This window comes from Lissotriton helveticus, chromosome 11 (assembly GCF_964261635.1).
Source record: "Lissotriton helveticus chromosome 11, aLisHel1.1, whole genome shotgun sequence".
NCBI lineage: Eukaryota > Metazoa > Chordata > Amphibia > Caudata > Salamandridae > Lissotriton > Lissotriton helveticus.
In genome coordinates this window covers 281,896,393-281,923,881 of record NC_136072.1, presented here as the reverse complement: position 1 = coordinate 281,923,881, position 27,489 = coordinate 281,896,393, and positions in this window count along the sequence as shown.

Sequence of the window (27,489 nt, the reverse complement as noted above, 5' to 3'; positions counted from 1 at the left end):
TTTCCAAATTATCTGCAAATGTTGAACGAAGAAATAGAGCAAGAAGCCACAATTGCAGCAGAGATTGCTAGAGACAGTTCTCAAAACAGTCAGAGTTCTGCTTCATTGAGTCAGGATCCACTAGGAGGACCAATTATCCAAAATGAAGCTGCCACTGCCATGGATGAGGTGGAAAGAGCTATGGAGCAAGCTCAAGATGATGTAGGTAACTTAGAAGATTTGGTGAAACAACTAAACCTTGAGCAGAAACAGATATATGACGAAGTCACAGAACAGGTTGAACATGGATTCAGTCATGAGAAAAAAAAGTGCTCATGTACATCATTTAAGCCTGTCCGACTGTATGTGAGTGGAGAAGCGGGAACTGGAAAAAGTTTTCTGATTAAAGCAATTGCAACTTATCTGCAGAAAAGGACTGAATCACCGCTGTCTTGTGTTGTTACCGCTCCAACTGGGCTGGCAGCACATAACATTAAAGGGATTACTTTACATCGTTTACTAATGCTACCAGTTGAGCATGATAACAAATTACAATACCACAAGCTATCTGGAGATGCTTGTTCTGAAGTTTCCAGAGTCTTGAAGAAAATGAAACTTCTTATCATTGATGAGGTAAGCATGGTCTCAAATCTAATGCTTGCTTTTGTGCATTTGAGAATGCAAGAAATTCTTAGAACAGACTATGATGTCTTATTCGGAGGAAAACACATTATTGTTTTTGGAGATCTACTGCAGTTGACTCCAGTGAAAGGACAACCAGTGTTTAAAATGCTCACATATGAAGATACCAGGAAGTGCCTAGGAAGCATTGGAAACGTTAATATATGGTTAAATTTCAAATATGCAGAACTGCTTGAAAATATGCGACAGGCAAAGGATGAAGATTATAAAAATATTCTACAAGATGTAAGAATCGGAAAAGTAAGTGAGCATGGGAAAGAAGCATTACATGCACGATTAATTTCAAATTTGTATCCAAATGAAAACATTCTTCCAGAGAATATTTTTAAGAAAATTACTGAGAACAAATCTGGGATATGTTTGATGCCAACTCTGCAAGAATGTTCCATCTTCAACCACAAAATTTTAAAGTTAGAAAATGAAGAGATTGTGAAACTGGAAGCTATAGATAAAATAGAGCATATGAGAGCAACAATTATTTTGTCTGAAAATTTGAAATCAAAATTGGATTCATTGGAGAAGAGTATATCTAAAACTGCTGGTTTTGAAAAGACTCTGAATGTGTATTTAAATTGTCGTATCATTTTGAGAAGGAATTTAAATGTTGAAAGAGGTCTGGTAAATGGAGCAATGGGTCATGTTGTTGATTTTGTGAATTACAAAAATAGAGATGGAATTGAAATTTTAAAAATTAAATTTGATGGCATTGACGAAATAGAACAAATTTGTCGTTGTTCAGCTAGATCTTTGCTTGTAAAAGACTTATATGTTCGCCGAAAACAGTTTCCTGTTTGTTTGGCTTATGCGGTGACAATTCATAAATCTCAAGGTTTAAGTGTAGATAGTGCTTTGGTGAACATTGGAAGTTCTGTGTTTAAAGAGGGTATGGCATATGTGGCATTATCACAAGTCAGAACTTTATCAGGATTGTACTTGATTTAGTGTGATGAAACAAAGATTTGTGCTGATCTAGATTGTGTTAAAGAATACAATAGGTTAAGAAGAGAGTATGCTCCACATTTGCCTCAATATCCTCTGTTTGAAAAACATGGGGTAGGCCGAAAAAGAAGAAATGAGAATAATTGCAGGGAGGTGGTAGCAAAAAGACAAAAAGTAGATGAAACTGTAATTGTAAGCAGAAAGAAAAAGGATTCTGTTGAAGATGTTGTTGGATTTCAGTTTGAAAACAGTTCTGGTGTCAACTGCTATGCTAATGTAGTGCTTAATGTTGTTTTTTTCTTCAAAATTTACAAGAACAGATTGTTGAAAATCGGGATCAAACATTCTGCTGTTTATTGAATTCTGTGTTTGAGAAATGTTGCAGCGATAGAGCAAAAATAGAAAGTGTTTCAGAAATTCGAAATCTTCTAGACATATGTTCTGGTCAAAATCAATTTTCACACAATATTCAGCAGGATTGTCAGGAATTTTTAATGTATATGTTTGATGTATTGGAAGATGAAGGTGTAGATATAAAAAATCTTTTTAGCCTTTCTTATCAATGGCAGCATGACTGTGACAACTGTAGTTTATCAAGTAGTACTAGAATAGACACTGAAAGATTTATATATTTGACTTTACCAGACTGCAAATCAGTGTCTTTTAATAATCTAGTTAAAGCAGCTGATCACAATATGGTGTGTACCCAATGTAAGTCTGCAATGCTGTCCACATTATTTTTACAAACTTATGGTAAATATGTCATTTTAATGTTCCAACGATGTAGACCTGATGGAAGTAAATTGTCAACTTCTATTAAAAATTTCGTGGCTTCTCAGTTATCAATATCAGGAAGAACTTTTGCAACTGTAGCTATTATTTCTCATGACGGTCCTTCAACAACATCAGGGCATTACACATGCTATTTACAATGTCGAAAAGGTTGGACTAACTGTAATGACACTCATTTGACTTTCAAACAACGTTTGCCTTAAAAAATTCATACCTAGTGTTTTTAGAACCAAAATTTAAGTAAAGGTAATTGCCCTATGAAGACGGGAGCAGTTAATAAAAGTTAGTTTGCTGTTTAAAATTATATTGTGAGTAAAAGTGATGAAGATAATATAAAAATTATAGTTCTCATAAAGGTATGGTAAGTGGATCGCATAGTAAGTGATATCAGTATTATAGGAAATGTTCAACATGAGAGAGCCAGAGATGGAATTATGAATATTTAAATATTGTGAAAATGTTGTTTGAGCCTTTCTTTCAGAACGTCGGGAAAACGGTAATTTTAGAGTTTGTTTTAAGTAATTTCAAAATATACTGATACATCTGACACTATTTGGAATTAAGGAAAGGTGAAGGAATGAGCAAAGAGTCATGACTGAACAGAAGGAGTATATGAAAACATTGAAACATATTTCAGATGTTCTTGGAGTTTTTTTTCTAGAGAGTCGATGAAATTGAATTTTTAGAGAACAGCAGAGTACCTTCCAACGTAAAGGACCTTCATGATGTACTATTTGGCCTCAAGGAAAAGTAAGTGACTCAAAGATTAGTGTACATATGTGATTTGTAAGTTTATATGTTTTTTTTTAAACACAATCTTTTTGATTGTGTTTTTTTTTCCCGCTGTCATATGATGAATAGTTTGAACTCACTGTTTTTTGTGAAATTCAATATGTTCTGAGAACAGCAAAAATAAACTATCTAACATGTCGTATAAATTATTCTATAGTTTGTATTGTGTAATTTATATTGTATTCCCATTGTCTCACACTCACTTTCATTTTTCCTCTCTCTTTCAGCTCTCTTTACTCACTCACACTGCCTTTCTCTCACTGTTTCACACCCATTCGTTTACTGCACTTCTTTCACAACCCCTCATTTCCATTTCAACTGTCTGCATCCCCTCTCTCCCTTGCACCACTTTTCAGCTTTCAGTCTCTGTTTTACTTCCCTTTTCCGTATTTTCCTCCTTTGCTCTTTTAGCAATTCCTCTTTACTCACTCACCAGTATTATTGCACTTTATCACTATAACTCACCCACTCTCCCTCGCTTATCTTTGTTTGCTCCTTTTTTTTTACCTCTTCTCTCTATTTTCCGTTCACTACCTCTATGTCCTCAGTCCCTCACTCTCCTTGTGTTATGTTCACTTGTGTTTATCTACCTTCTATCATTTCTCTTACAACAACTTCACTGCTCCTCTTCACCCCATTTCTTTTAGTCCGGTTCCATTACTACCCCTCATTTCCTATCTTTCAACGTTCTTCTCTTTACTTTCATCACAGAATCACTTTCTCTCAGTACCACTGTTTTAGTCCTCTTCTCCTCTCTTTCCTTCTTTTGCTCCCTTACTCATTTTCCTTTCCTCACTCATGTACTCCACTTCACTCAGTCCTTCCCTTAGTTTCTTTGTCTACTAACTCCCTCACTCCTTTTCCCTCAATCCTTCTATATTATCCTCTCTCCCTTCATCCCTTCACTCTATGACTCTCCTTCACTTACTCTCAGTTATCTTCCATTCCTCATTCTTCTAAATGCATCCTTAATTAGACTCCTTTCCCTCTCAGTCATTATCTTTTTACTTACTCCTGTTTCCTGATTTAGTTTTGCTAACTCACATTCTTTTAGTATCTTTGTTAACTTCAGTTCATTTCTCTCTTCTTCTCTTCCTCTCTGTCAGTGAATCTATATGCCTTACTCTTAGTAATTTGCTCTCCTTCTATTTCTTTTTCCCTCTTTTTGTCCTTCTACATTACTTTATTTCCCTTTCTGTGTCCTTCACTCTTACTTTATTTCTTAATACACTGTTATGATTTTTAACCTCTTCATTTGTATCTTTTATTTTAAAATATAAGTTTTACTAATTATAACTTATTTTTTCTTCTCTCTTTCACAGATACAAAGTATAGTAAAAAAATGTAATTAAAGTTACATTAATTTTATGGTAAGTGTGACTAAAAAAATGTAGTTTGTCATCACCCTTTGCTTTAACCTCACTATTATTCTCTCAGCCTACCTCACTCCTGTTTCCTTACTCTGCTTCCCTCACTTATTCTTATCCTCCATGTTTACTCCTCTTTCCCTAACTCCCCTCCCACATTGAACTTCTTTCAGTCCCCCTGCTTTACTTCCCTTACCCTCTGTTCCCTTCCTTTGCTCCCTCACTTATTCCATTTCCCTTAATCATTTACTTCACTCCTGTCACTCATTCTCTCAGTCCGTCTGTCCTCACAGTTCCTCACTTCCGTTCCCTCACTCTGTCTCTCTTACCGTCGCTGTCTCTGTCCCCTCATTCTGTCAATACTCTTTCGTCATGCTCACTCCCTACAACTCACCCACACTCCTTCACTTACCTTTCTTTGCTGCTTCACTCACTCCCTTTCAGTCACTCCTTCCTTTACTCTCTCTCTCCTTTCTCTCTGTCACTCCCCATGTCTTACCCTTATTCACTTTTATCCACCGTGTTTAACCCCTCTTTACTTACAGTCACTGCTTATTTCTAATCCTCCCTCACTGTTTTACTGTCTAATACACAGTCCCTTTGTGTTGCTCCCTCTAGCTCTCTTTCTCTTAACATCACTCTCTCTGTCCCTTTCCCTCATGCTCACTCCTTCATTCTTTTTTTTTTCTTTTTTTTTTGGTGCGCGCAACGGTGCGCGCCCCGGTGCACGTACCGGTACGCGTACCCTGGAGAAAAAAGAATGACAGAGTTTTTTAAAAATGTTGGTGTTTTTTATAAATGAGAGGTAGTTCTAAAAATAACTGTTTTTTTATTCTTTTTGTTGTTTTATATTTTTTTATTGTTTTTTTGAACATTGTTTACTTTTTTTGGCTTTTCTGAACAGTTTTATATTTTGTTTGTATTTTTTATGGGGGAGAAACAAAAAACAGGGAATTGAAAACGGCTCAAATGGAGCACAGAAAAATCAGGAAAAATTATGGCTTCCTCGGGCATTTGTGGTTATCCATAGCAACATTGATTAGTGTAATGCTTTGCTGACCATAACTAATTGTTTTGTTACTATATATTCAAACAATTTTGTATCCCCCAAACTTTGTTTGTATATTTAGAATCACCTCACTTGCCTCTGGACCCGATGGAGTGGGTTCTTTGGATGTTGAGGGTCTGGATGATGATTGGGGTAGGTTTCTGCAGAGGTCCCTTACCTCTGCTGCAGAATAGTTGTTAGGGTGCAAACGCATCATGTGCCGAATCATAGTATGATTCCCAAAGGAATATTTTTTTGTAGGGTTCCCCCTGGAGAGCACAGCACCACAGATGAGACAAGTCACCTTTGCAGCATTTACTTTTTTGAAACCCCTTGGGATTTTGTAAAACTCCCATATGAAGTGCTCTTTTGGTTTGTATGGGGGATTGTCTTCAGGCAGGAACTGCCTTGTCTCTTCCTCCTCTTCCTCCTCCTCCTCCTCCTCTTCTTCTTGACCACCAATGTAATCTTCTGGTGGTCTTTTTGATGGTGGTGGTGGTGGTGGTGGGGCTGATGCTCCAGCTGCTGATATGACTGTAGCCATATCTGTAAGAAAAAAGCAGGTCTTCCTCACTCAAAGAACAAAGTGAGAATGAGCAAAAAAGGTGGGGGCTTTCATCATTTGGAAAACAAAACTGTTCTGAACCAATGAAAAGTGTTATTTTCAGATCACATGACCTGGCGCGCTTACGGTACGCGCCCCGGGGCGCGCCCGGCGGCGCTTACGTTGTGCGATCGTATGCGCTCGGGTGCTTCCGGGTGCGCTTACGCCGTGCGTCATATGACGCATCACGCGGCTACGCGATACGTCACGATGTTGTTTTCGTTCGCGGCAATAGCGCTAACGGGACGCTCACCGGTACGCGCCCCAGGGCGCGCCGTAACAATGCGCTCACTGGTGAGCGCATCGGTACGCGCCCCGGGAGCGCTACAGAGCAAAAAAATAAAACAATAAAAAAATAGTATTACATAATTATAAAATATAAAATTCATTATCAAAAACATTACATTTCATACCTGTAGAGATTTGCTATTAAAAAACCTATGAAATTCACTGAAAAAACCATAGGTTTCATATCAGTTATAGTTAGGAATTAGCATTTAAAAAACCTATAAAATTCACTGAAAAAAACATAGGTTTGACACCAGTTATAGTTAGCTGGAAATTTTACTCGCATAAAACCAATGAAATTCCCACGTTATAGTTAGTTGGACTCACTATAACTTGCGCGTGCAATGCACTGCTGATGACGTCACATATTAAATCACTCATGACATGGTCAGTGACATCACTCATGACATCACTGATGACACCATCCTTGTGACAGAGTGACAGACCTCTTTTCACTGTAATGTAACCCTTGAAACACATATTCAAAAATAGAAATTAAAATTTTCAAAAAAATGGAGATACCCATACCAGTTACAACAACCAATTCAATAATTCCACCATCTATATACACATCCACTCATTGACCAACAGTTCTATATAGTCACTCATACATATACTCACTTATCATATGTAGTGATACACCTATACATCCTGTTACACACCGACAGTCATCCAAAAGATACTCTCACACATACTCACACATGCAAATAAACTATTGAACATCCATTTATTTGCATATACAGCTATACACACACAACCACCTTACTTCTAAGGAAACTTACACATACTTACTCTCTTAAACAATCACTTATAGAAACACATACTTATTTAAACAGGAACTCTTACAATCTCTTACTTTCACATATACTCACTTATATACATCAATATTCACATATATTAGATTAAAACATATGTAGTTACTGATAAAGACACTAGTGAGACAGTCATTCAGTCACTAACACACACATATATACACTCATCCACCCATACAGTCCTGCACATATGCTGTCTTCAAAACACATACAAACAGAGAGTCAGTCACTCATGCATCTATGTGCTAAGTAATACCCCCACCAAACCATACAAACACTCATACTGATACTAAGAAAAACATCTAATAACCCATATACCTACACATGTAGCTACTCACCAACCCATGCAGCCACTTATACACAAAGTGAAACACTAATCTATATATTTAAATATTTAAACATTACTCACTAATATATGTATTCACTAAGATACACTTAATAAGCGAGTTAAAAATCAATTTTTTTTAAAAAAAACATCCATGTAAAGACTTATTTAAACATTTATTCTTCCATCAACTTTTACATATACATATATAACACATAATTATTTTTTTTAAATACACACATTCACTAGATGGTGTCATCAGTGATGTCATGAGTGATGTCACTGACCATGTCATGAGTGATGTAATATGTGAAGTCATCAGCAGTGCATTGCACGCGCAAGTTATAGTGAGTCCGACTAACTGTAACGTGGGAATTTCATTGGTTTTATGCAAGTAAAATTTCCAGCTAACTATATAACTGGTGTCAAACCTATGGTTTTTTCAGTGAATATATATAAAGATGTGATCAAGGCCGCTTGGACGGCCGAAACGTCTTGACTTTTGCAAAAAAGGAAATAAAATAAATGCGCTACAATTGGGTCCACGCTCGTGATTTCGCGTGCATGCGAGGTTGATCTGCGAGGTATTGCAGATATATTACCTACTGGCGGTCGCCAGTAGGTATATATAGTTAGGATTTTTTCTCTATGGGTTTTTTGAAAATTCTATGTCTAATAACTTTGGCGTTTGTGGACGGAATTGGCTGAAATTTTCAGGAAAATGGCACATTTTGTTTCTGAGCAGCCCTTGAAAATTTGGGGGGGGGGGTTCGTCCAGTGGGGGCCGAGAATAAAGGGGGGTCCCAAAACGTGTTTTTAACATTGAGTTTTCCATAGGGCGGTTGGCCTCACTTTTAGCCCGAACGGCTGAATGGATTTGCACGAAACTTGGCAAAATTGTAGGGACTGGTAGCCCGATGTGCCTTTTGTAGGTCTCAATATATGTGCTCCAGTGGATTTTGAGAAATTAACGTTTAAAAAAAGATATATATCTGTAACAGCGGACCGGGCAGCGCTCTGGTTCGCGGACTTTTCGCGCAACGGAGCTTTGTGAAGCGAAGCTGATTGGTTCTCCGGCGTCTGTCAACATTCCAAACAGTCCGTAGCGGCCGCCATCTTGTCTCTCGGTAGGATCGAGAGACAAGAGGAGGCCGAAGCGAAGGGGCAAATGACCATAAGGGGGCATAGTACATTGTCGCTCACCCCCTAGGTTTGATGTGGAGGTTTTAAAAGGGCCCCGCGGGGCAAAAAAAAATAAAAATAATAATAATCGAACAGCTGAATGGATTTGCACGAAACTTGGCAAAATTGTAGGGACTGGTAGCCCGATGTGCCTTTGCTAGATCTCAATATATGTGCTCCAGTGGATTTTGAGAAATTAACGTTCAAAAAAAGGTATATATCTGTAACAGCGCACCGCTTCGCGTACTTTTCGCGTTACGGAGCTTTGCGAAGCGAAGCTGATTGGCTCTCCGGTGTCTGTAAACATTCCAAACAGTCCGTAGCGGCCGCCATCTTGTCTCTCGGTAGGATCGAACAGCTGAATGGATTTGCACGAAACTTGGCAAAATTGTAGGGACTGGTAGCCCGATGTGCCTTTGCTAGGTCTCAATATATGTGCTTCAGTGCATTTTGAGAAATTAACGTTCAGAAACAAGATATATATCTGTAACAGCGCTCCGCTTCGCGGAGATAAAATTATATGTGTATTACCTAGCTGTTGCTAACACCAGTTAGCGACGGCTAGTAGAAGATAGCGACCATCTTGGGCCCCACTTTGCATGTGAGTGATATTTATCACTAATGACATGCAAAGTGGGCATGCCAAGATGTTAGCGACTGGAAACAGTCGCTAACATCGCTATCTCCTATTATCAACTTTTGGAGATATTCGAGATAAGGGCGAATATCTCTAAAAGCTACCACCTGCCCTGAGCAGTTCTTAGCCATGTTATCCAATGGGAGGTGGATAACATGGCTAAGAGCATTAGCTCGGTAATGCATGAATATCGCTGAGTTTTCAGCGATATTAATGCATTGCGGTCGTTTTTTATCGTATTTCCGATAAACCTTGATAATAGCAAGGTTTATCTGCGATAATTTCTGACGGTAAAAAAATCGTTGCTAAGCATCGTTAGGGATAAATATCGCTTAACTTTGGTAATATGCCCCAACGTCTGTTAACGTTCGATTCGAAGGAAATCAGGAAGTGTTGAAAAACATTGTCTGCGCCATCTTGTCTTTTTTCAAATGCCACACTTTTGTCGTGCACGGCAGCCATTTTAGATGCCTTGACCAGACCCACTCTGTGCACGCTGTCGATCCTTAGCATGGCTCCCCACCCTCGCAAACATCTCCCCCAGGCAGTGGTCACCCCCGCTCTCTGTCTTATGCATGGGTAATAAACCTCTCCCATCTGCGCTGCTGTTCCCTGAGAATCACACCCTGTGCCCGCCCGACACCTCCCTTTCGCCCTATTCACTACCGCACCCTCTGACACTCCTTTTCCTCTGTGTCCGATTGTCCAGGCTGGTCCTAGGGTATCAGCTAGCCCTGCAGATGTAGTTTATGGCCACAGCTGTAAAGAATCACCCCTCTTCAAAGGAGTTATAGTAGATCAAGGCCCACACTCGATGAGATTCGTCACAGCAGAAGCGTTGCTATTATCTGAAAACCATCCTGTATTGTGATTGGGGAGGGGACCGAGCCTGAAGCGGAAGATTCCAGGGATGACTGTTTGTACATCAAAGTTTTTACAATTATGTGTCACATTAAAAATATATAGCACTCCGACAAAGTAGTAAGATTATAAAACTTTAATAATTTATAAATATATACAAGAAAACAAAAATAGTAATAACATATAAACATTTTTAGGGAAAAACAACGAAGTAGCGGTCGGCTGTGCGAATAGTCCCAACGCAGCACAACGTCCAGATTTCCGGCGTGGGGCGTCGCGGGGGGGGGTCATCAGTAGCAAACTGTTGTGCGAATAGTTCCAAGGCAGCAGAACGATGGCACCAAGGTGATGTCCAGTAAGTTGCCGCACTGGTTTTGGTATCCTACAATGCTGCTCCGAATAACGGCGTGGAGCGCCCCGGGGGAGGCGGCGTGAACGGGCCTCTCCAGGTGGAGTGTCATCTGTTGTAGTGGGGCGCCCCTTTACCGTTTCAGTTGCCATTCCGTCCGTTTTTGGTCCACTGTGTCAAAAGCCGCAATTCAGCTGAGTTGCGCCCACTCTTGCGGTGCAGCGATAGGCGGCTGTCACAGGACTCTCAAAATGGCGGCAGGCTGTTTCCTTTTTGGGCCTGGTCCACTGAAATGGCCCTGGGACACCTTGGAAATCGGACGCTTGTCTGCTAGGTCTTGGACCTCATTCTCGAAAGCGTCCCCTCCGCCTTGAGAATTCATCAAAAGTTTTGGGGGCTCCGACTCCTGCAGGCTTCTGGTGGGGAGCGGCTGCCATGATTGCTCGCGGAATGACCACGACTGAGCTACGAGATGGTGGTGCTTTCATGCTGACGCCAGCTTCAGTCTGAAACATCCAGAAACAAGGTGGGGCTTTCATCGTTTGGGGAAAAAAAAAAGTTTTCATCCTATGAAAAGTGTTGTTTTTAGGTCACATGATCAAGCCTTCCATCATTAGGAAACCAAAAGTAAAATGAACCAATGAAAAGTTTTATAAACAAGTCACATGACCTGTTATGCGGCATAGGGTGTAAAATTAGGAGAAAATACGTTGGCACGTGAGGCGGCGTCAGTAGCGGACCGATGTGCGAATAGGCCGAAGGCAACACAACGCGCCAAGATCTGGATGGCACCGAGGTGGTGTCCAGCAAGTTGCAGCACTGGTGTGGCCATCCTACAATGCTGAAAGTCGGCGTGGGGCGCCCCGTTGGCCTGTGAGTTTGCGTCAGTAGCGGACCGATGTGCGAATAGGCCGAAGGCAGCACAACGCGCCAAGATCCGGATGGCACCGAGGTGGTGTCTAGTAAGTTGTCGCACTGGTGTGGCCATCCAACAATGCTGAAAGTCGGCGTGGGGCGCCCCGTTGGCCTGTGAGTTTGCGTCAGTAGCGGACCGATGTGCGAATAGGCCGAAGGCAGCACAACGCGCCAAGATCCGGATGGCACCGAGGTGGTGTCTAGTAAGTTGCCGCACTGGTGTGGCCATCCTACAATGCTGAAAGTCGGCGTGGGGCGCCCCGTTGGCCTGTGAGATGGCGTCAGTAGCGGACCGATGTGCGAATGGGGCCAAAGGCAGCGCAACAATATTTTCTGATTTGAAGACACCACAAGGCGCTGAGATGCCAAGATCCGGATGGCACCGAGGTGGTGTCTAGCAAGTTGTGGCACTGGTGTGGCCATCGTACAATGGTAAAAGTCGGCGTGGGGCGCCCTGTTGGCCTGTGAGATGGTGTCAGTAGCGGACTGATGTGTGAATGGGGCCAAAGGCAGCGCAACAATATTTTCTACTATATTTTCGGAGTAGAAGACACCACAAGGCGCTGAGATGCCAAGATCCGGATGGCACCGAGGTGATGTGTAAGTTGCGGACGGATGTGCGAATGGGGCCAAAGGCAGCTCAACAATATTTTCTGAAGAGAATACACCACAAGGCGCTGAGATGCCAAGATTTGGATGGCACCGAGGTGATGTCTAAGTTGCGGACCGATGTGCGAATGGGGCCAAAGGTAGCGTAACAAGATTTTCTGTATGGAAGATACCACTAGGCGTTGAGATGCCAAGATTCGGATGGCACCGAGGTGATGTCTAGGAAGTTGTGCCACTGGTGTGGCCATCGTACAATGGTAAAAGTCGGCGTGGGGCGCCCTATTGGCCTGTGAGATGGTGTCAGTAGCGGACTGATGTGCGAATGGGGCCAAAGGCAGCGCAACAATATTTTCTGACTGACACCACAAGGCGCTGAGATGCCAAGATCCGGATGGCATCGAGGTGATGTCTAAGTTGCGGACTGATGTGCGAATGGGGCCAAAGGCAGCGTAACAATATTTTCTGTATGGAAGATACCACTAGGCGTTGAGATGCCAAGATTCGGATGGCACCGAGGTGATGTCTAGCAAGTTGGTGTGGTCATCCTACAATGCTGAAACTCGGCGTGGGTCACCCCATTAGCCTGTGAGATGGCGTCAGTAGCGGACCGATGTGCGAATAGGCCGAAGGCAGCACAACGCGCCAAGATCCGGATGTCACCGTGGTGGTTTCATAGTTGAGAGGCACTTCATCTGCAGTGGGGCGCCGAGATCCGGATGGCACCGAGGTGATGTCTAGCAAGTTGCTGTACTTGTGTGGTCATCCTACAATGCTGAAACTCGGCGTGGGTCGCCCCATTAGCCTGTGAGATAGCTGTTCTTTGGATTTGGGCCTGGTCCACTAAAATGGCCCTGGGACACCTAAGAACTCGAACGCTCGATTTTTTTTTCCTTTCCTGTACATGCAAAAAAAGGTAAATGCCCGGTATGTTACACGCTTCATCTGCCACGATGAACTCTCCAGAGGAACCGAAAAAATATATAGTTGTGGTAACTATACCATGCATCGTCATATGGAGAGGTGGCACCAATTAATTATAGTGCTGCATAAAAGAGAGATTTGGAGGAGAACCCCTGACCTGCTAGTACATTCATCAAAGAAGTGGCACTGAGAGCTTCAGAGGCAAGGGAAACGGTCCCAAATATTTAGAAGAACTTTGGAAAGATTAAAATGACATGTTTAGATTGTGGTAAATTAATTTCATGTGGGCAGATGAGTGTTACTCTAATAAATACAGCATATGAACATCATCATAGTCGATGGTTGGTAGAGACATTTTGACTATATCCTGGACCTGCCCGTCCTCGCCCAAAAAGGCGCCGGAATAAATGGGACTCGTAACTCCTTGTTGTGTACTGGTTGCAGAACCTTGAAATCACGAGATACGTATGCAGTTTTGAAGCACATGGCGGGCGGGGACGAGAATTGATTGAATATTTCGACATCCCTATTGATATTAAGTTCTGATGTGTTATTGATTACTGTACTGTTGAAAGTTCGAATTAACGTCACCCATGGTACTTGCCCGCAAATGTATATCTAGATAATTTTATTGTAACTGGCCCTGTCGTATTTTAATTATAAAATGTACGTCCACCGATTCCGTAACTGTTAGACACCTTAGTTTTTGCAACCTAATGGCCCGCCCGTTACGTTCCTCTACAGTGTAAATGTCTATTCATCATATACGATTACAGTTTGCTCCGTGGCAGGCCCACGTGGTTATAGGCTCGTATTTGTATAATGAAATTTTCACAATAAAGGTTTTTAAAAGAAAACATGGTAGTAGTGTATACATTGGTAAAGTTTTTAATAATAGTCACTGTTTTAGAATCATTAAAAGGCAAGTGAAATAAAGCAGACCAATTACATGAAGGGTAAAAGGTATAATACGAAGGAACGCAGTAAAGATAAATGGTCAAGGGCTGTTGTGTTTTCTATTCCTGCAACATAAAGTGATCGATAAGAATCTCATATTCAGGCGTATCGGCGACTAAGACAGCAGGTCGACCCTCTTTTGCTCAACGGCTCCGTCATGGGACGAAGAAACGCTCTTTTTCTCGAAAAAAGAATATATTTTACTTGCATTCCGGGAAAGTACATTAGCCTGGAACATTATAACATATATTTAAGAAAAAATAATGTTCGGAAGTAATTAAAAGCGTAATTTTTAGGTGATATGACCAAGACTTTCATCATTAGAATAAGAAAAGTAAAATGAACTAATGAAAAGTTTTATTAACAAGTCACATGACTTGTTATGCTTACGTTACGCGCTGCGCGCCCCGGATGACTTCCGGATGCGCTAACGCGGCGCGTCATATGACGCATTACGCGACAACGCAGGTCCAGAATATAGTCAAAATGTCTCCACCAACCAGCGGTCGAAACACAACCCCTTTCAGCAGGCTAAATAGTTCTGTTAAATGACAACAGAAGGGACAGGCAACAAGAACCATCAGTCAAAGAGGGGAGGGCTAGTTCTTCTCTACCGGGTTACATTGGGGCGCTACCGGAACTGATCGAATTGGTAGTCTACAGTGTTTCTGGATGTTTCAGACTGAAGCTGGGGTTAGCATGAGAGCACCACCATTTCGTAGCTCCGTTGTGGCCATTCCGCAACCAATCATGGCAGCCGCTCTTTATCGTTATTTTGGGCGGGGTGGGTGGCGGAGCCGAGCTGTTTTGCAGCCATCATTGTGTGGAGTTCAGTTCATCTCACTAGTTTTGTATTTGTCATGAGGGGTTGTTCCTAATGTTTCTATTTTAGCGAGGTCAAAAAGAGATCCCATTAGTGGCCTACTGATTTTGCTCGATTCCTTTTCTTTTTTTTTACACGATTTTTCGTTATCTGCAAAGACTAAACAGAGTATTGCGACTCTGTGTTTGTTTGTAAATAGAGAATGAACCAAAGAGAACTAATTCTAAAACAGTAAATACTTGGATAACAATCAATCAAATGGAGAGAGAAGCAGGCACGACGGATTACAACGGGGGCAAAGGCCTGCGTTACCTACCTTTCACTATCTGCAAAGAGAGAGTACTCCTAATAGAAATGAGGGGGGGGGGCACCATTCAAAGCAGATCAGTGTGCATAAACACGAAAATGTTTTCACTTACCACGTACTTGACATTCGACAGCTTATGATATTTGCTATTAAAAAACCATTGAAATTCACTGAAAAAACCATAGGTTATAGACCATATATAGTTAGGAATTAGCATTTACAAAACCTTGAAAATTCACTGAAAAAACCATAGGTTATAGACCATATATAGTTAGGAATTAGCATTTAAAAAACCTTATTTTACTCACACAAAACCATTGAAATTCCATATATAGTTAGTTGCACTAACTATATATTGCGCACCCGCAATCCACTGCTGATCATGTCACATATTACATCATTCATGACATGGTCAGTGACATCACTGATGACATCACTGATGACATCTCAAATGACATCACTGATGACATCACTGATGACATCTCATTTGACATCATTCTTGTGCTAATACGATAAACCTCTTCAGACTCTAATATAACCTTAGATACACTCAGTGTATACAGACACTCACACACTGCCACTCATCCATGGAGTTACTCACACACCCAGTCAGTCATGCAAAGAAACAATCTCACCTCCATTTCTTCAACTATACAGTTAAACACACCTTACTTATTGAAACATATACTAACACATATTTACTCTCTTATACAATCCCTGATACAAGTTCACAATGATCGATACAACCACTCACTCATTCAGTGGCTCTCATGCACAGTTATTTATATATGCCAACTCTCACATGTACTGTGTTTTACATATGTACTTACTATGACATGTAGCATTGAGATATCCATTCACTCATCAATACACTCATGCACACAGTCAACTGCCCATGTAGCTGTTTCCACATGCACTCTTGAACTCATACACCTAGTGAATAAACTGCTCACACATCTATGCATAGAGTCACACACCTTCCAGCCACCCCCACACAAACTCAATCTGCCATAGAAATACTTGGGCAACCAATTAATAACACATATAGCCTCTCGTATAGCTAATGATCAACACATGCAGCAGTTTACAGAACAACAGACATAATGATGCACAAATTAAGACAGTTTAGTCACTAACCCATGCACTCAGTGAGACACATTTAATCACTCACTCATACATTCAGTCATGCACCTACTAAATCCTTCGTCCAGACACTTATACATCTACTCATTCTTCAATATGTAAAACATATTTAAACTTTACAGAAACACACAGTCACTGGATGACGTCATCAGTGATCTCATCAGTGATGTCATTTGAGATGTCATCAGTGATGTCATCAGTGATGTCACTGACCATGTCATGAATGATGTAATATGTGACATGATCAGCAGTGGATTGCGGGTGCGCAATATATAGTTAGTGCAACTAACTATATATGGAATTTCAATGGTTTTGTGTGAGTAAAATAAGGTTTTTTAAATGCTAATTCCTAACTATATATGGTCTATAACCTATGGTTTTTTCAGTGAATATATATATATATATATATTCACTTGAGATGTCATCAGTGATGTCATCAGTGATGTCACTGACCATGTCATGAATGATGTAATATGTGACGTCTTCAGCAGTGCATTGCGAGGGCGCGAGTTATAGTTAGCTCAACTAACTATAACGGCGGAATTTCTATGGTTTTGTATGAGTGAAATGTCCAACTAACTATACTGTCCCTGAAACCTATGTTTTTTTCAGTGAATTTCAAAGGTTTTTTAAATACTAATTTGTAACTATAACGTGCCTGAAACCTATGTTTTTTCAGTGAATTTCAACGTTTTTTTAAATGCAAATTTCTAACTATGCCTACAAAGGTAGGACATGTGAAGAAAGAGGAAGAAAAGCGCAGAAAGAAGCAAGACAAGTGCTGAAAAAGTCAACAGAAATCTAGAAAGACGAACAAAAGTGCAGGAAGAAGCAACAGATGTGCAGAAAGAACCAACAGAGGAGCAGAAAGTCCTCGTGTGCCCCCAACTTTTTACTGACGGGTAGTGGTGGTATCTGACTCTGACTAACCAGGACCGGAGTCAGTGCTATGCCAAAAGATACTTAGAATACAGTGAAAAAATCTACATACATTAGGGAACACTATATGTTGGGGTACCCCTGTGATTATCTGCCATGAGTTAGTGCCTGGGTCATTGCATGAATACATGGGTACTGAGTGGATGATTAGAGTACTGCAAGGAGAGTGCATGGTGAATTTATAAGTGGTTGGGTTTTGGCGGACTGATTGCATAAGTACACACATGTCACATCAGGCCCGCCCCTCCCTTACCACTGTGCAAACGCGCCCCATGGCGAGTTCCAAGTTGGGGGAATTATACCCCTTGAATCCTGAGGGTCCCTAGGGGCCAATTATCCCACCAGCTACCTCCAGTAAGTGCCACAGAGCTGCGTTGCAGAGAGGTGTAAAAAGGGGCGTGGCCTCTCAACACCTCTCTGCAACCCAGCTCCCTGGCGCTTACTGGAGGTACCTAGTGGGCTAGTTGGCCCCAGGGACCCTCAGGATTCAAGGGGACTTAATCCCCCAACTTAAAACACGCCACAGGGCGTGTTTGCACACTTGTCCCTGCAGCACTGTGCAAACGGGCCACCTAGAGCGTTGTAAATTGGGGGATTAAATCCCCTTGAGTCCTGAGGGTCCTTGTGGACCATCTAGCCCACCAGCTACCTCCAGTAAGCACCACAGAGCTGCGTTGCAGAGAGGTGTAAAAAGGGGCATGGCCACTCAACATCTCTCAGCAACGCAGCTCCCTGGCACATACTGGAAGTACCCGCTGGGCTAGTTTGCCCACAGGGACCCTTAGGATTGAAGGTGACTTAGTCCCCCAATTTACAATGTGCTGGGGGTGCGTTTGACCACTTGTTATGTCAGGCCCCGCCCCTTCCCTTCACCACTGTGCAAACGCACCCCCTGGTGTGTTTTAAGTTGGGGGATTAATTCACCTTGGGTCCTGATGGTCTCTGAGGGCCAAATGACCCACCAGGTACCTCCAGTAAGCCACAGAGCTGGGTTGCAGAGAGGTGTAATAAGGGGCATGGCCTCTGAACACCTCTCTGCAATTCAGCTCCTGGCGCATACTGGAGGTAACTGGTGGGCTAGTTAGCTCCCAGGGACCCTCAGTATTCAAGCAGACTTAAACCCCCAACTTAAAACGTGCCACAGGGAGCTTTTGCACACTTTTAACATCAGGTCACGCCCCATCCATGCACCACTATGCAAATGCACCCCCTAGTGCATTGTAAATTGGGGGATTGAGTCCCCTTGAGTCCTGAGGGTCCCTGGTGGCCTACTAGCCCACCAGGTACCTCCAGTAAGCGCCACAGAGCTGTGTTGCAGAGTGGTGTAAAAAAGGAGACATGGCCTTGGACCACCTCTCTGCAACGCAGCTCCCTGGTGCTTACTGGACGTAACAGGTGGGCTAGTTGGCCCACAGGGACTCTCAGGATTCAAGGGGACCTAATCCCCCAACTTAAAATGTGCCACAGGGCGCATTTGCACCCTTGTCACATCAGGCCACACCCCCTCCCTGCACCACTGTGCAAACGCGCCCCCTGGAGCGTTGTGAATCGGGGAATTACATCCCCTTGAGTCCTGAGGGTCCCTGGGTGTCACCCAGCCCACCAGCTACCTCCAGTAAGCGCCACAGAGCTGCGTTGCAGAGAGGTGTAAAAAGGGGCATGGCTTCTCAACACCTCTCTGCAACTCAGCTCTCTGGCGCATTCTGGAGGTACCTGGTGAGCTAGTTCACCCCAGGGACCCTCAGGATGGAAGTGGACTTAATCCCTCAATTTACAATGTGCCAGGGGGTGTGTTTGCACACTTGCTATATCAGACCAGCCCCCTCCCTGCACCACTGTGCAAACGTGCCGAAGTTAAAAACAAAATATTAAAATCTTTTTGGGGACCCCCTAAGCAGGCCTAGGGGGTCAGGGTGTTTCTACCCTGCCCCTTTCTCTTGTTTTATACCTTTGTTTCTCAGTTTTCTAGCGGCTTGCTTCTACCGAGTCACAAGATGGCTGCCAACACTTCCTGGTTTGGAGTGTTGGCAGCCAATCACAGTGAAGCTCGTGCACGGGACTAAGGCTTTGCTCAGATATCGAAACTTTTCTTTTTCTAATTTCTCTGCAACTACTGAACGGATAAACACCATTTACAAAAAGGTCGCTTTTGATCCAAGCACTACCTTTGTGCTAAATTTGGGGTAATTCCATTCAGTAGTTTCGGCTGTAGCCTTGCACACATTTTCCTATGGGAAATTGATTTTTTGACTCTTATTTTTAGATATATATCGTTAACTATAACTTGCGCCCCTACCTCCAGTGTTTATGACCTCTCATATGACATCGCTGATGACATGTTCTATGCTATCATTTATGACATCACTGATGACGTCTCAAATAATAATCATTGTTGCAATCACTGCTCACATCACTGATGACATCATCCAATGAGTATGCTACTTTGTTTTACAGATTACATAGTGATGGGTAACTATCATATTAATTTCTATGTAATTATGTACAGCTTGGGTCCAGTAAAGGAGTGTAAGTATTTAAAAAATGCTTATCCTGCTAATTCAAGTGACAACTTTTTAGTTCTGCAGAAAAAGTTTTTAACGGAAAAAAGATTCTACGTAATAGATACTAACTTTTATAAGCAATCTTGAGTTATTAGTGAAAATCATGTCAGCATGATAATTTATACTTAATATAGAAGAGTGTGCACCAGGTACTAACCTATGAACACGTGCTTGTTTTGCTTCTGAATGTGTGCTATAAAGTTTTCACCACAGTATGAAGGCTGTAGGTAGTATGATCGTTACAACCTTCAGATCTCGGTTATTTATTTTTGGCAAATAGTTTCTTATTTTAGAACTGTTGCATAGAATGTACAATGTTCTTAGTAGATTATTTCAAATAATTTGTGGTTTACTTCTCATAAGGGTTTTCCTAGTTTTCAAACAGTGTGGTATAGAATGAAGTCTCTCCATTGAGTAAACACAGTTTACAGTACCTTGTTCTCTACTGATATCAACTTCATTTCTTAATGAAGGTTTTTTGTGTGTTAGAGTTTTGATACAGATTAAAACTGTCTATAGTAGGGCATTTGTTTTGGAATTGTCATTCACTATTTTGGCTTTCCCTTAACAGTTGTTTGCAGATTGAACACTGTACTCAATGAGGGTTTCCTTTATAATTGTCGATTGGTAATGTGAGCTATGCAACCTGTAAAATGTATGCCATAGGGGCAATGTTGCACGTAATGCTTGCTTTCTACAACTAAGGGAGTTGTTTCTGTGTTAGTAGTAATAATGCCTGATCTTTCCTGAGCTATTTTGTACTTAGGGTCAGGCCTCTATTTCCATAGTAATTTATACAGCAATATACAGGAAAACAAAGCTTGCATGATGTCATCAGTGATGTCACCAATTATGTTACAGAACATGTCATGAGTGATTTCATGTGAGAACATAAGCAGTGCATGGCGGGACGTCAGTTATAGTTAGCTCTATTAACTATAACGGGTGAATTTCTGTGTTTTTTTAGTTCAAAACATTATTGACATCACTGTCATAATCATCTAACTATAAAGTTACTTTAACCTTTGTTTTTTCAGAGGTTTTAAATAAAAGTAAAGTAATACTTAGTTCCCATACGTAAATGCAACCCTCCATTCACAGCTGTTGGGATTTGGCTGCAGTCCCAGGCCACAGACAAGCATCCCTCATAAAGACACAACTCCCACCCTGAGTCGTAATCCCCTAGGGGACCCCATCCCCCAGGGCCAGTCTTTTAAATGATGGTGAGGGGGCTTGTGTGGGTCAACTCCAATAAATGATTTTTGCCCCTGGAACCCCATCCCTCGGGTCCATCGTAATTTTAATGGTGAGGGGGCATGTGGCCTCCCTACCCGTGCCAATTTTGTCCCTGGACACCCTATCCCTCATGGCTCAGCAGAATTTTTTGTGAAAGATGCACACGTGGCCTCCTGCACCGGACTGATTTAGGCACTGGGACCACATCCCCCAGGGCCTGCCACCATTTAGAAAGGGTAAAGGATCATGCAGCCGCACCCTTCCTTGGCCAATTTCTGCCCCGGGGACACCATCCTTAATGGACCGGCATTATTATTAGGGGGAGGGGGCAAGTGGAATCCTTCCATCGGCCAATATCAGCCCTGTGGACCAAATCTACAGGCCTGGCATTAATATTAGGGGAAGGAGGGCACGCAGCACCCCTCCTGGGCCTATTTTGACACCAAGGACTCCATCCCCTAGGGCCTGCCACTATTTTAAAGTGTGTGAGGGGCACATCCCTGGGCTGATTTTAGCCCCAGAGACCTCATTCCCCGGGGCCCAGCACAAATTTTAAGTGGGAGGGTGTCATGCACTCCCCTCATCAGGCTGATTTGAACCCCATCTCTGGAGCCCAGCATAACTCAGAAGGTGAGAGGGCATGTGGCCCCTTCCCGGGCTAATTTTTGCTCAGGGACCCCATGCCTGTGGTCTGGTATAAGTGTGCAAATGTCCCCCTCCAGGTCTAATATTAGTCACAAGGACCACATCCCCGTAGGCCTGGCATATTTAAAAAGAGGAGGGAGGCATGGATCCCCTCCCTTGGCCAATTTTGGACCTTGGGACCCTACTCGCAAAGGCCCAACACCTTAAAGATTGGTACCCGGGTGTTCACCCAGGGTACTCCTCTTACTATCATTGGGGTTTACAGGGAGAGTCCAAAGGCCCCCACAGCTCCAGCCGGCTTGCCACATCCAGTGGGAGATAGCATTGCTCCCTCCTTGTTGGAGCAATTTTTAGATAATTTTCCGTGCCCACATCACTGCACGCAGGACAACAGATCTAAAATCTACTCCCAGTGGGAAGGAGCATTTTTTAAGCTTCTGCTACCTGGTAGCAGACCTGATGTTTCCTTCCACTTGTCTGGAGATTAAAACCTGCTCCTGCCAAGCAAGAGCTACCATAGGTTTCCCTACCTGGGTGGGTGGGTAGTGAACTCCGGCATACGGCCAAACGGAGGTAAGTAAAGAAGTGAATAAATAAAACAAATTACATTGTGCATTCTGCAACGTCAAATGGCGATGCAGTGCGTGCAATGTAATTCATTGTATTTATTTATTTCTCTACTTACCTCATTTTGGCTGTGTGCCAGAGTTTACTACCCCCCCAGCCTGCCCCTCCTCCTCCCCGCCCCACAGCACTCCATCGAGGAGCCGATACTGTGGTCACCCCAAAACATAGTCAGTGAGCCAGCACTGGCAGATGGAGTCCCCAGAGCCAATGCAGTCACACTCTTTTAAAGTATTCAGATCCAGGTGTGGGGTCCCCGGGACATTTGAGACTCAGGGAGGGGGGCCATACAGTCCCCTATCATAATTAATAATATCGGTCTGAGGGTGGGCTCCTCAGGGCCTCTAGTAGCTCTGCCAGGGGGACACCCAGCCCCCCTCCCCTTTCTAAACATAAACCCCAAGGGTTACGCTCCTGGAGCATAATATAATTTTTCTTTTCAATCCCACACGAGTTACACAGGATTGCACATTTTTTGTTGTTTATTCCTCTTTTTTGGCCCCAGCGGGGTCCCTCTCTGTCCGCCCATGAGGTCTAGGAGGTCAGGGTATCCCTACCCTGCTCCCATATACCTTTTTTAACAACTTCAGGATAGGGGACTAAATCCTTGAGTCCTGTAACGTGTGATAGCAATATTTTTCTCATGTTGCTGGCACCCAATCAGGGCGTTCGCAGGACTCTGACTCCTGTGGGAGCTTGATGGACCAAGGGGAAGAAAGGTCCCTGGGGCGATCAGAAAGCTCTATTTTCAAATTGTCACTCCCGCAAGAGTCTCAGAGATTTACAAGGGCCTAATTGCCAAAATTTACAGGTTTTTTTTTGCCAATAATTCCTCAAAAACTACTGAACGAATTTACAACAAATCACAAAAACCACAATCTGCAGACCAAGATATAGCTTCCAGCTGAATTTGGTTTATATCGGTTCAGCAGTTTTTGCTATATCCTGTTTTAAAGAACTCAATGGAAAATGCTTGGGGATTTTATGTTGTAGGACCCCCCTTTTTTCTCGGCCCCCGCTTGACAGATTATCCCAAAACTTTCCAGAAAGGAGCTAAGGTGGATGAACTTTTTTTGGGAAAGTTTTGTGAAGATGGGTCAGACGGGCCAAAGTTGATTGCAACCCAAAAATCACTTCCTCAATGGAAAGGCAGACCCTACTATAACTACCTAGTGGATCTATATACCAAACTACTTTTTCTTTTTGGAAGTAAAAGCGTTGACTGAACAGTGATTTATTGGGTGTTGTGTGCAGACTGGGATACTAGTTCACTCTGATTTATTTCTCAAGAAGGGCTCACATCCTTCCCAGCTAAGAGCCAGCTTTCTTACTTTGGTTGCCAGAGCTTAGATTAGTATTATCTTTTTCTGGAACTCACTAATAACATTGGCTGTGTCCAGTTTTGGTGCAAATTGCCTACTCATAAAGAGGCAATAATCAGACCAGAAGACTCGGTGAGGGGCTCAAAGGTTTGGTTGTGTGAACCCAAGATGTTGGGAGGGATTTGCCCCAGCACATGTGGTCCACGTGCAGATATTGTTGGTTGATGTATTTACTGCGTTTACTGTAATTGGTTTTCATCTTGAGATAATGTAAATGCAAGACAGGATTTCATAGATCAGTTTCAATTAGAGGGATACAAGACTTTAGCATCCTTTAACCTGAATTCTACGCACAACCACACATTAAGCCTGAATGAGGATGGCACTTCTCGATAGAGTTAGTTACTGAAAGAAGTACCACATTACTGAGATTGGGCAGAGATAGGTGAACCCTGAGTCTTGGGTATAACGAGATGATTGGGAAGCTCTGAAAAACTCTTGCCAGAGGCATTGCAGGTTTTAGGCAGAGGAGCTTACACTGATTCATTCTCTTGGCAGGGATTTCCCTGCCATTGGCACAAGCCAAAACCACTAGCATTAAGGGACAGGAGAGTACAAGGAATTCCAGCAGTACCCCCTAGAGTTTTCCATCAGCACGGTGCAGTGGTCCCTGAGAAATTTTCCAATGGTAGTGTCACATAAATTCATAGTCCGTGAGATTCCCATTGGTTAGGGGGGAGGGAGCTATCCCATAGATACCCTTTGTAGTTAGTGGCCAAGCAAGGGAATGTTACCCGATATGATAGGTGTAGTAGTAGCCCTACATTTCCAGGGTGGGTTTGTGCCTGAACCTGTGGAGATCAGAGAGGGGGATGGTGGATTCCCTAGATTCCTGGATAATTCTTAGGGTCCAGAAGGGTAGGCAACTGTACAATTTCATTGAAGATTGTAATTCTTAAGAATGTTTTGTCAGATCTTGTATTGGCGCTTTTGGCAGTACCGAGACTTGTGTCCACTTAAGTAGGTCCTGTGGCCTCTGACCCTAGGGACAAGGAGAGGAGATCCATGAGAAGGAAAAGATGTAGGATATGCCATGAGAATGAATAGTTGCAAGAGGTGGGTGGGGCCCAAAGTGGCCCTACTGGGTAGCCACATACTTCCCGCTCTAGGCTGAGGACTCTGATCACAGGGCTAGATTGGTGCTAGACACTTCTGTTAGGGATTATTGGTCTGAGCTGTCAGAAAGATAGGTCGGATAGGGCTTCGTCTTGGCAGACTCCTACTTGGGGCAGTTTAGATGTATCAGTCTTGGGGTGAAATACTCAGGGCCCCACACAGAAGCCCTACTTTGCCAGACAAAGGTATAGCTTTTGGGCATTACCTCTTAGGTGAGTGAGGTGGACCTGGGCAGTGTAAGTCCACAGGAAGACCTGTCATTTTTCACCAAGGGTTACTTAGGGTCTCTTGAAGGGCTCCAGCTTCACTGCATGGAGGCCAGGTGGTTTTCCAAAGTGGGTGGGTGTTAGGTGAGGCTGGTCCAAGTCTCAGAGGCCCTTCCTGTTGATCCACTGAGCCTTGAGAATCGTTAAGTGGGGGGGGTGTACTCTGTATTCACAAGGACATAAGGGCTAGGGATCCCAGTGTGGTTCCCATGAATGAAGCTGCCATGAGGAGTGTGCTGCAGGCTTTCCCAGTGGGAGAGCTCGGCCCTCTTATGGCCCAGAGGGGTCAGAAAATTCCTAAGGCCAAGGGCATAGACTCGGATGTCCCAGCTAGGAAATAGGCCAAAGGTCCCAATGCTAGTTTCTGTCAGAAGGGTATAATGTATTTTGAGTGGGCTATATTTCCATTATGGAATTTTAGCATTCCTGCAAAGGTGATGGCAGCTAGAGATCCTAGCTGGTCTGCTGTAAGTGAGGGTAATGTCCCGCAACTGTACCTTTAGGGTGTAGTGTCTCAGTGACAAAAGCGAAGAATAGCTTCCTACTCTCCCTTTATGGCTGAGAAGCACAAACTAGCAAAACTAAGAGTATGCCATTCCTAAGGGGGAGTCTAGGTCAGTCAAGAAAGAGCTTCTCCATTTAGGAGCAACGGCCGACCAGAAGGTATACTATACATTACATTATTTTAGGGTATGATATCATGCACATGCACAAATCTACCATCACTATATGAGTAGATACAGATTATTTTGGTCCAGATGAAATGCCACGATCCCTCAGGCAATAACAGGCATGAAACATGTTGACCCCATAGGTTTCACACAAATGAACTAAGGGCTTGAGAGGTTCATTACAACCTGCTCCCATCTTGATTTTTGGGCTTTTTAATCACAACAAAGGAACCCAGTGAATAAAGAGTCTGTTGAATTCCTTTAGTTTTTCTATTGACACACCCACCCACCACTTCTGCTCAAAATTATTCACCACATGCCCCACTAAACCCCACCACTCACATTGGCAACAAGAAAAGACACTGGCATGGACCCACTGGGCATTGCAGAGCCGGCCCAGCAAGGAGGTGCCCGATACAGAAGCATGGGGTGTGTGAGGGTCCCTGCTCCTAAAAGGAGAAACACCCCTCTTGAAAGACATAGACAACCCCTTAGGAACAACATACTCTTTGTTTTGCTAGCTTAAAATAGGGGTATGTATGCTGGACCTTTCCCAAGCCCCAGTCCCCTAAGTACCCTGCAAAACTCCATGTTCGTATCGTTGTAGCCCCGGGAAAGAGCAACCCTAACAGATGGTTCTTTTTCTAGGAACCCTAGGTTAGTAAGCCCATGGGGATAGGCAAAAGTTATATGGTGGGTAAGGTCAGTACCCAATTCGATTTTGTGACCACTGCTAAGGAAAATACCCATGAAAATGTGTATATTCTTAGTCCTAGTCAATGCTGGAAAGGGACAAGTGTAAAAAAAATGGGTTCTGACCTATTGAACACACTGGACTTTTTGTTTTGGGACTGACGTTTTTGCTGAAAGTGTGTCTCAATCACTGTAAACTCTGTTGAAATGGATTGAGAGTGCTAGTCAACAGTGTCCACCTTCTAAAACAAGGTCTACTATTATGCAGCTGGGGTAAGAAGCCCTGTGTTGGCTGTCTATGAACTGTTGCACATGCTTGTGCACACATTTGTAGACTGAGGGAGTGGGTCTACTGACCCGCTCTGCCTAGTATCTGTGTAAAGGTAGCTTCTCGCAGAAGGGACCCTTCAGTAATTTTTGCGGAGCTAGTGTAGGTTTTATTATGTGATTTTACATTCATAATGTAAGCCCGTAGTGCTTAACTCAAAAGAGTGTGTGCTGTGTGTGACCGTCCTGACTCGTGCAGATCCGGTTGCTCCCCTCTGTCCTCCTGGGTATCGTAGCGCTACTCATAAGCTGCCTGTGCTCTGTGCTTTGTTCCTAATATTTCATCACTGCGCCGCATTGTCTCTCATCCTGGCTCTGACATTAGCGCTGCTTTGCTGCTTTGTTTACTGATTGCACTGTGCTTAATTTCATAGCGCCGACTTGTACTTTCAAGTGCTCTGTTCATTGCGCTGCTCTGTGACCCCTCACTGCGTCCACCACTCAGCCATTTGATTTGTGGATTTATTATTTCTGTAATAGCGCTCCAGTGCTCGCCCCAACCTCTCCCTGCTTACTGTTGTTGTTATTGTTGCAGCCATTTGCTGGCTGTGACGTCCAAGCCCGGCCCTCCAATCACGCTCCCGCCTCCCAGCTGAGCCTGCCTCCCACTGATAGTATAGGACGACCCATCCCCCTCCGAGAGCTGTGACCGTCCTGACTCGTGCAGATCCGGTTGC